This window comes from Saccoglossus kowalevskii, chromosome 22 (assembly GCF_978046115.1).
Source record: "Saccoglossus kowalevskii chromosome 22, keSacKowa6.1, whole genome shotgun sequence".
In the NCBI taxonomy this organism is placed as follows: Eukaryota; Metazoa; Hemichordata; class Enteropneusta; family Harrimaniidae; genus Saccoglossus; species Saccoglossus kowalevskii.
The window spans coordinates 29,219,188-29,231,223 of NC_140662.1; positions in this window are offsets into that span (position 1 = coordinate 29,219,188).

The following is a 12,036-nucleotide window of genomic DNA, read 5'->3' on the forward strand; positions in this document are numbered from 1 at the left end:
GCATAAATGCAATAACTCAAGCACTGTTACAGATAGGAACACGCAACCAGTGCAATATTGAAGTTATTGCACAACAGAGGTGACTAAAATATCCGATGACCATATATGGTCATGTGACCTCGTCACATATGCATAAATGTAATAACTCAAGCACTGTTACAGATAGGAACATACAACCAGTGCAATATTGAAGTGATGATACATGAAATTCTACTAACAAACAAGATGACCATATATGGTCATGTGATCTCATTAAATATGCATAAATGTAATATATCAAGCACTGTTACAGATAGGGACATGCAACCAGTGCAATATTGAAGTGATTGTACAAGAAATTTTACTAACAAACAAGGTGACCATATATGGTCATGTGACTTCATCAAATATGCATAAATGTAATAACTCAAGCACTGTTACAGACGGGAACATGCATCCTGTGCAATATCGAAGCTTTGAGACAAGAGATGGGCCTAACTAATGTGATGACCATATATGGTCATGTGACCTCATCAAATATGCATAATTGCAATATCTCAAGCACTGTTACAGACAGGAACATGCAACCAGTGCAATATCGAAGTTATTGCACAGCAGAAGTGACTAACACATCCGATGACCATATATGGTCATGTAACTTCATCAAATATGCATAAATGCAATAACTCAAGCACTGTTACAAAAGGGAACATGCAACCAGTGCAATATTGAAGCTATTGAACAAGAGAGGTGACTAACATATCCGATGACCATATATGGTCATGTGACATCATTAAATATGCATGATTGTAATACCTTAAGCTCTGTTACAGACAGAAACATGTAACATGTTTAGTATGAAGGCCATGCAATTTCCTTTAAGATATTCTTGTCAATGATGCTGATTTTGGAATGCTGCTAATAAGTCAGTGGGCTCGAAACCCGACATTGCTGCAACGCAGCTATATTTATTATTATTATTCTTCCGCCAACTTCAAACGACTTCTTCTCTGAAACGGCTGGACCATTTTGCCTGAAAATTTGTATATACCTTCTACATGTCATGCCATTAAAAGTGACTGAAACAGATTTTCGATTAGTCACGTGGTTCGGCCGCCATCTTGAAGCTCATTAAATATGCATGTCTCTTGTATCTCAAAAACTATTGCATGTACAAACATGGAACTAACGGTATACTAAAGGCAACGAACAAGATAATAGGCCAAAATATTCGTTGACCATATATGGTCATAGAACTCATTAAATATGCATGTCTCTTATATCTCCAGCACTATTGCATGTACAGACGTGAAACTAACGCTATATTGAAGGTAATAGTCAAGAGAATGAGCCAACATATTCGTTGACCATATAAGGTCATATACCTCATTAAATATGCATATCTATAATATCTCAGGAACTATTGCACATACAGACATGGAACCATTGCTATATTGAAGGCTTTGGACAAGAGAAATTGTCAACATGTTCCATGACCATACATGGTCATATAACTCATTAAATATGCATGTCTCCAATATCTCAAGCACTATTGCATGTATAAACATGGTACCAAGACTATATTGAAGGAACTGAGAATGAAAATTGGCCAACATATCCGTTGACCATATATGGTCATAGAACTCATTTAATATGCATGTCTCTAATATCTCACGCGTTATTTCATGTACAAACATGGAACAAACACTATATTGAAGGCAATAGCAAAGAGAATTGGCCAACATATCCGCTGACCATATATGGTCATAGAACTCATTAAATATGCATGTCTTCAATATCTCAAGCACTGTTGCATGTATAAACATGGTGCCAATGCTATATTGAAGGCAGTGGAAAAGAGAATTGGCCAACATATCCGTTGACCATATATGGTCATAGAACTCATTTAATATGCATGTCTCTAATATCTCAAGCGCTATTCCATGTACAAACATGGAACAAACACTATATTGAAGGCAATAGCAAAGAGAATTGTCCAACATATCCGTTGACCATATATGGTCATAGAACTCATTAAATATGCATGTCTCTAATATTTCAAGCAGTATTGCATGTACAGACAGTGTACCAACGCTATATTGAAGGCAGTGGAAAAGAGAATTGGCCAACATATCTGTTGACTCTATATGGTCATAGAACTCATTAAATATGCATGTCTCTAATATTTCAAGCAGTATTGCATGTACAGACAGGGTACCAACGCTATACTGAAGGCAATGGAAAAGAGAATTGGCCAACATATCCGTTGACCATATATGGTCGTAGAACTCATTTAATATGCATGTCTCTAATATCTCAAGTGCTATTCCATGAACAAACATGGAACAAACACTATATTGAAGGCAATAGAAAAGAGAATTGGCCAACATATCCGTTGACCATATATGGTCATAGAACTCATTAAATATGCATATATACAATATCTCGAACATTGGGCCAGAACATCGTGTAACCTAAACGTATATACATTGCACAAATCAAATCTTCAAACTTTTTTTTCCCAAATTTAATGGTGTTATGGCCCCTTTTTCTTGAAAGCCGTTAATAGCTGCTCTGCAGCTATATTTATTAGGGTTTCGAGCCCTATGGGTCGAAACCCTTTTGTAATTGCTATGTTTATTATTATTATTATTATTTTTCCGCCGTTTTTTGTAACCACTGTAACTTGAAAAATAATGCTGCGATTGACTTGCCATTTCGCATTCTGATAAAGGACCATGAGTTGTGGTGCATACCCCAAAACCAGCTATGTAGGTCACATGACCTGGCCGCCATCTTAGGTAGAACACAGACCGGAAGTACTCAATTGCACCACTTTCTGAGGGTCTAGGAACTTCCGGTTTTTTTGTGTGGCATCATTGGCTCATGTCTAGCAAATATCAGCAATAAAAACTTTAGCGGTCATGTGACCTTGGCCGCCATATTGGATTTTCCGAAAATTGACAAGAAACTTTTAAAATCTTCTTCTCAAAAATGGCTCATTCATGTGATTATACATTTGCTTTGCAGCACCTATGGCCATAGCTCTACAAAGTGACTGAAGCAGATTTTTGAAAAATGGCTTCCTTTGGCAGCCATCTTGGATTTAATAAAAAGTGAAAGTACGCTATAACTCATGAACAATTTGCCAGATTTAAACCAAAGTTGGCATACAACATCCCTTCAATAAGATGATTATGTGTTCATAAAAATATTTCCCATGATTCAAGTGGTTTTGGCGGCCATAATGAATTTATCAAAAAATTGCAAAAAACCTCAAAAAATTATCTTCTTAAAAACTGCTTGTTTGTTTGACAATCAATTTAGCATATAGTATCTCTGTTGATAGCTCTACAAAGTTACGGAAGCAGATTTTTGAAAAATGGCTTTCTTTGGCAGCCATCTTGGATTTAGTGAAAAGTGAAATTACGCTATAACTTATGAACAATTTGCCAGATTTAAACAAAACTTGGCATACAACATCCGTTCAATAAGATAATTATGTGTTCATGAAAATATTTCCCATGATTCAAGTGGTTTTGGCGGTCATGTTGAATTTATCACAAAAATGCCAAAAAACTCAAAAAATTATCTTCTTAAAAACTGCTTGCTTGTTTGAAAAGCAATTCAGCATATAGTATCTCTGTCGATAGCTCTACAAAGTTACTAAAGCAGATTTTTGAAAAATGGCTTCCTTTGGCAGCCATCTTGGTTTTAGTAAAAAGTGAAAGCACGCTATAACTTATGAACGATTTGCCAGATTTAAACAAAACTTGGCATACAACATCCGCTCAATGAGATGATTATGTGTTCATGGAAATATTTCCCATGATTCAAGTGGTTTTGGCGGCCATGTTGAATTTATCACAAAAATTCAAAAAACCTCAAAAAAATATGTTGTTAAAAACTGCTTGCTTGTTTGAAAAGCAATTTAGCATATAGTATCTCTGTTGATAGCTCTACAAAGTTACTGAAGTAGATTTTTAAAAATGGCTTCCTTTGGCAGCCATCTTGGATTTAGTAAAAGAGAAAAAGTTCTATAACTCATGAACTATTTGTCCTTCACATTCCTGTGAAATCAAATCCATATGTTGTGTAGTTTGTCTGCTATCTTGCATTCTAGACATGAAACGTTCGTCAAATAATCACATCGAGCAAGTGCAATTTGTCATGAGCCACGCAGGCTCGAAACCCGTCATCGCTGCTATGCAGCTATATTTAGGCTTTCAAGTCCCTTCAGGCTTGAAAGCCTATTGTTTTTGTTATGTTTATTATTATTATTATTATTCTTCCGCCAACTTCAAACGACTTCTTCTCTGAAACGGCTGCACCATTTTGCCTGAAAATTTGTATATACCTTGTACATGTCATGCCAAAAAAAGTGACTGAAACAGATTTTCGATTAGTCACGTGGTTCGTCCGCCATCTTGGAACTCATTAAATATGCATATCTCTTGTATCTCAAAAACTATTGCATGTACAAACATGGAACTAACGATATATTGAAGGCAACGCACAAGAGAATTGGCCAAAATATTCGTTGACCATATATGGTCATAGAACTCATTAAATATGCATATATATAATATCTCAGGCACTATTGCATATACAGACCCATGGAACCATTGCTATATTGAAGGCTTTGGACAAGAGAAATTGTCAACATTTTCAATGACCATATATGGTCATATAACTCATTAAATATGCATGTCTCCAATATCTCAAGCACTATTGCATGTACAAACATGGAACTAACGGTATACCGAAGGCAATGGACAAGAAAATTGACCAACATATTCGTTGACCATATATGGTCATAGAACTCATTAAATATGCATGTCTCCAATATCTCAAGCACCATTGCAAGTATAAACATGGTACCAATGCTATATTGAAGGCACTGGGAAAGAAAATTGGCCAAAATGTTCATTGACCATATATGGTCATAGAACTCATTAAATATGTATGTCTCTTATATCTCAAGCACTATTGCATGTACAAACGTGAAACTAACGCTATATTGAAGGTAATGGTCAAGAGAATGAGCCAACATATTCGTTGACCATATAAGGTCATATACCTCATTAAATATACATATATATAATATCTCAGGCACTATTGCACATACAGACATGGAACCATTGCTATATTGAAGGCTTCGGACAAGAGAAATTGACCAACATATTCGTTGACCATATATGGTCATATAACTCATTAAATATGCATGTCTCTTATATCTCAAGTACTATTGCATGTACAAACTTGAAACTAACGCTATATTGAAGGTAATAGTCAAGAGAATGAGCCAACATATTCGTTGACCATATAAGGTCATATACCTCATTAAATATGCATATCTATAATATCTCAGGCACTATTGCACTTACAGACATGGAACCATTGCTATATTGAAGGCTTTGGACAAAAAAAATTGTCAACATCTTCAATGACCATATATGGTCATATAACTCATTAAATATGCATGTCTCCAATATCTCAAGCACTATTGCATGTACAAACATGGAACTAACGCTATTCTGAAGGCAATGGACAAGAAAATTGGTCAACATATCCGTTGACCATATATGGTCATAGAACTCATTAAATATGCATGTCTCTGTTATTTCAAGCAGTATTGGATGTACAGACAGGGTACCAACGCTATATTGAAGGCAATGGAAAAGAGAATTGGCCAACATATCCGTTGACCATATATGGTCATAGAACTCAATAAATATGCATATATACAATATCTCGAGCACTATTGAAGTTAGAGACATAGAAATAGCGCTATAATGAAGGCATTGGGCCAGAACGTTGTGTAACCTACACGTATATACATTGCACGAATCATCTTCTTCAAACTTTTTTTTTCCAAATTTAATGGTGTTATGCCCCTTCAGGCTTGAAAGCCGTTAATAGCTGCTCTGCAGCTATATTTATTATTATTATTATTATTATTCTTCCGCCAACTTCAAACGACTTCTTCTCTGAAACGGCTGGACCGTTTTACCTGAAAATTTGTATATACCTTCTACATGTCATGCCATTAAAAGTGACTGAAACAGATTTTCGATTAGTCACGTGGTTCGGCCGCCATCTTGGAACTCATTAAATATGCATGTCTCTTGTATCTCAAAAACTATTGCATGTACAAACATGGAACTAACGGTATATTGAAGGCAACGGACAAGAGAATTGGCCAAAATATTCGTTGACCATATATGGTCATAGAACTCATTAAATATGCATGTCTCTTATATCTCAAGCACTATTGCATGTACAAACGTGAAACTGACGCTATATTGAAGGAAATGATCACGAGAATGAGCCAACATATTCGTTGACCATATAAGGTCATATACCTCATTAAATATGCATACCTATAATATCTCAGGCACTATTGCACATACAGACATGGAACCATTGCTATATTGAAGGCTTTGGACAAGAGAAATTGTCAACGTGTTTCATGACCATATATGGTCATATAACTCATTAAATATGCATGTCTCCAATATCTCAAGCACTATTGCATGTACAAACATGGAACTAACAGTATACCGAAGGCAATGGACAAGAAAATTGACCAACATATTCGTTGACCATATATGGTCATAGAACTCATTAAATATGCATGTCTCCAGTGTCTCAAGCACCATTGCAAGTATAAACATGGTACCAATGATATATTGAAGGCAATGGACAAGAAAATTGGCCAACATATCCGTTGACCATATATGGTCATAGAACTCATTAAATATGCATGTCTCGAATATCTCAAGCGCTATTCCATGTACAAACATGGAACAAACACTATATTGAAGGAAATAGAAAAGAGAATTGGCAAACATATCCGTTGACCATATATGGTCATAGATCTCATTAAATATGCATGTCTCTAATATTTCAAGCAGTATTGCATGTACAGACAGGGTACCAACGCTATATTGAAGGCAATGGAAAGAGAATTGGCCAACATATCCGTTGACCATATATGGTCATAGAACTCATTCAATATGCATATATACAATATCTTGAGCACTATTGAAGTTAGAGACATAGAAATAGCGCTATAATGAAGGCATTGGGCCAGAACGTCATGTAACCTACACGTATATACATTGCACAAATCAAATCTTCAAACTTTTTTTTCCAAATTTAATAGTGTTATGGTCCCTTTTCTTGAAAGCCGTTAATAGCTGCTCTGCAGCTATATTTAGGCTTTCAAGTCCCTTCAGGCTTGAAAGCCTATTGTTTTTGTTAAGTTTATTATTATTATTATTATTATTATTATTATTATTCTTCCGCCAACTTCAAACGACTTCTTCTCTGAAACGGCTGGACCGTTTTGCCTGAAAATTTGTATATACCTTCTACATGTCATACCATTAAAAGTGACTGAAACAGATTTTCGATTAGTCACGTGGTTCGGCCGCCATCTTGGAACTCATTAAATATGCATGTCTCTTGTATCTCAAAAACTACTGCATGTACAAATATGGAACTAACGGTATATTGAAGGCAACGGACAAGAGAATTGGCCAAAATATTCGTTGACCATATATGGTCATAGAACTCATTAAATATGCATGTCTCTTATATCTCAAGCACTATTGCATGTACAAACGTGAAACTGACGCTATATTGAAGGAAATGGTCAAGAGAATGAGCCAACATATTCGTTGACCATATAAGGTCATATACCTCATTAAATATGCATACCTATAATATCTCAGACACTATTGCACATACAGACATGGAACCATTTCTATATTGAAGGCTTTGGACAAGAGAAATTGTCAACATCTCCAATGACCATATATGGTCATATAACTCATTAAATATGCATGTCTCCAATATCTCAAGCACTATTGCATGTACAAAGATGGAACTAACGGCATACCGAAGGCAATGAACAAGAAAATTGACCAACATATTCGTTGACCATATATGGTCATAGAACTCATTAAATATGCATGTCTCCAATATCTCAAGCACCATTGCAAGTATAAACATGGTACCAATGATATATTGAAGGCAATGGACAAGAAAATTGGCCAACATATCTGTTGACCATATATGGTCATAGAACTCATTTAATATGCATGTCTCTAATTTCTCAAGCGCTATTCCATGTACAAACATGGAACAAACACTATATTGAAGGCAATAGAAAAGAGAATTGGCCAACATATCCGTTGACCATATATGGTCATAGAACTCGTTAAATATGCATGTCTCTAATATTTCAAGCAGTATTGCATGTACAGACAGGGTACCAACGCTACATTGAAGGCAATGGAAAAGAGAATTGGCCAACATATTCGTTGACCATATATGGTCATAGAACTCATTAGATATGCATAATCATAATATCTCGAGCACTATTGAAGTTAGAGACATGGAAATAGCGCTATAATGAAGACATTGGGCCAGAACGTCGTGTAACCTACACGTATATACATTGCGCAAATCAAATCTTCAAACTTTTTTTTCAAATTTAATGGTGTTATGACTCCTTTTTCTTGAAAGCCGTTAATAGCTGCTCTGCAGCTATATTTATTATTATTATTTTTCCGCCGTTTTTTGTAACCACTGTAACTTGAAAAATAATGCTGCGATTGACTTGCCATTTCGCATTCTGATAAAGGACCATGAGTTGTGGTGCATACCCCAAAACCAGCTATGTAGGTCACATGACCTGGCCGCCATCTTAGGTAGAACACAGACCGGAAGTACTCAATTGCACCACTTTCTGAGGGTCTAGGAACTTCCGGTTTTTTTGTGTGGCATCATTGGCTCATGTCTAGCAAATATCAGCAATAAAAACTTTAGCGGTCATGTGACCTTGGCCGCCATATTGGATTTTCCGAAAATTGACAAGAAACTTTTAAAATCTTCTTCTCAAAAATGGCTCATTCATGTGATTATACATTTGCTTTGCAGCACCTATGGCCATAGCTCTACAAAGTGACTGAAGCAGATTTTTGAAAAATGGCTTCCTTTGGCAGCCATCTTGGATTTAATAAAAAGTGAAAGTACGCTATAACTCATGAACAATTTGCCAGATTTAAACCAAAGTTGGCATACAACATCCCTTCAATAAGATGATTATGTGTTCATAAAAATATTTCCCATGATTCAAGTGGTTTTGGCGGCCATGTTGAATTTATCACAAAAATGCCAAAAAACTAAAAAAATTATCTTCTTAAAAACTGCTTGCTTGTTTGAAAAACAATTCGGCATATAGTATCTCTGTTGATAGCTTCACAAAGTGACTGAAGCAGATTTTTGAAAAATGGCTTCCTTTGGCAGCCATCTTGGATTTAGTGAAAAGTGAAATTACGCTATAAATTATGAAAAATTTTCCAGATTTCGACAAAACTTGGCATACAACATCCACTCAATAAGATGATTATGTGTTCATAAAAATATTTCCCATGACTCAAGTGGTTTTGGCGGCCATCTTGAATTTATCACAAAAATGCCAAAAACCTCAAGAAATTATTATCTTAAAAACTGCTTGCTTGTTTGACAATCTATTTAGCATATAGTATCTCTGTTGATAGCTCTACAAAGTTACTGAAGCCGATTTTCGAAAAATTGCTTCCTTTGGCAGCCATCTTGGATTTAGTATAAAGTGAAAGTACGCTATAACTTATGAACGATTTGCCAGATTTAAACAAAACTTGGCATACAACATCCGCTCAATGAGATGATTATGTGTTCATGAAAATATTTCCCATGATTCAAGTGGTTTTGGCGGCCATGTTGAAATTATCACAAAAATTCAAAAAACCTCAATAAATTATCTTGTTAAAAACTGCTTCCTTGTTTGAAAAGCAATTTAGCATATAGTATCTCTGTCGATAGCTCTACAAAGTTACTAAAGCAGATTTTCAAAAAATGGCTTCCTTTGGCAGCCATCTTGGATTTAGTAAAAAGTGAAAGTACGCTATAACTTATGAACGATTTGCTAGATTTAAACAAAACTTGGCATACAACATCCGCTCAATGAGATGATTATGTGTTCATGGAAATATTTCTCATGATTCAAGTGGTTTTGGCGGCCATGTTGAATTTATCACAAAAATTCAAAAAACCTCAAAAAAATATCTTGTTAAAAACTGCTTGCTTGTTTGAAAAGCAATTTAGCATATAGTATCTCTGTTGATAGCTCTACAAAGTTACTGAAGTAGATTTTTAAAAATGGCTTCCTTTGGCAGCCATCTTGGATTTAGTAAAAGAGAAAAAGTTCTATAACTCATGAACTATTTGTCCTTGCATTAAGTTTATCATATTCCTGTGAAATCAAATCCATATGTTGTGTAGTTTGTCTGCTATCTTGCATTCTAGACATGAAACGTTCGTCAAATAAGCACATCGAGCAAGTGCAATTTGTCATGAGCCACGCAGGCTCGAAACCCGTCATCGCTGCTATGCAGCTATATTTAGGGTTTCGAGCCCTATGGGTCGAAACCCTTTTGTAATTGCTATGTTTATTATTAGGGTTTCGAGCCCTATGGGGCGAAACCCTATTGTAATTGCTATGTTTATTATTAGGGTTTCGAGCCCATTTGGTCGAAACCCTATTGAAATTGTTCCGTTTATTATTAGGGTTTCGAGCCCATTTGGTCGAAACCCTATTGTAATTGTTCCGTTTATTATTATTAGGTTTTCAAGACACATGTCTTGGAAACCTATTGTAATCGTTATGTTTTTTATTATTCCGCCAGATTTTTTCGCTAAGCGCCATTTCGACACCGTTGCACATATCTGTAAAAAATTTTCATATGTTTGTAAAGGTTGATGAGATCTAGTGCATATCCTAAGATGACGCATATTGATCACGTGGTACGGCGGCCATTTTGAATTTAAGGCGAAAAATGGCATGCTCATTTGAACACCTTTCTGAGGGCCTAGGAGTCTCAAACTTTCGCCTAAAAGAAGCATTGGCCCTAGAGCTACGTATATCAGAAAAAAAAAATTGAACGGTCATGTGACTTTTTTTTCTAGAATTTTCTGAAATATTGTTTTGCATCTCATTTGCATAATTTTGATCGTATCGAAATTCCACGCCATAATTTTGAAGAACATCATACATACTACAGATTAATCAAAGAATCATGGAAGTGCGACCAGTAGTTTTGGAGCAGTTGATTTATGAATATTTTTCACATTTTATATAAAATAGTCAGCAATGTTGCATTATGGGAAAGGGGGGAGGGCCCATATACGATACACATTGAATTGACATATATTGAGAACTATTGCATATACAAACATGGAACTAACGCTATATTGAAGACATTGGACAAGAGAATTGACCAAAATATTGGATGACCATAAATGGTCATGCAACTCATTAAATATGCATGTCTCTAATATCTCAGGCACTATTGCAAGTACAAACATGGAACTAACGCTATATTGAAGACATTGGACAAGATAATTGACCAAGATATTGGATGACCATATATGGTCATGTAACTCATTAAATATGCATGTCTTTAATATCTCAGGCACTATTGCAAGTATAAACATGGAACCAATGCTATATTGAAGACATTGAACAAAAGAATTGATCAACATAGTGTATGACCATATATGGTCATATAACTCATTAAATATGCGTGTCTCTAATATCTCGGGCATTATTGCAAGTTCAAACATGGAATCAACGCTATATTGAAGACATAGGACAAGAGAATTGACCAACATATTCGATGACCATATATGGTCATAGAACTGATTAAATATGCATATCCATATATCTCGAACACTTTTAAAGATAGAAACATGTACCCAAACCTATATTGAAGACTTTGGACAAGATAATTGACCAACACAGTCGATGACCATATATGGTCATACAACTCATTAAATATGCATGTCTCTAATATCTCGAGTACTATTGTAAGCACAAACATGGAACCAATACTATATTGAAGACATTGGACAAAAGGATTGACCAACATATTCGATTACCATATATGGTCATAGAACACATTAAGTATGCATATCCATAATATCTCGAGCACTTTTAAAGATAGG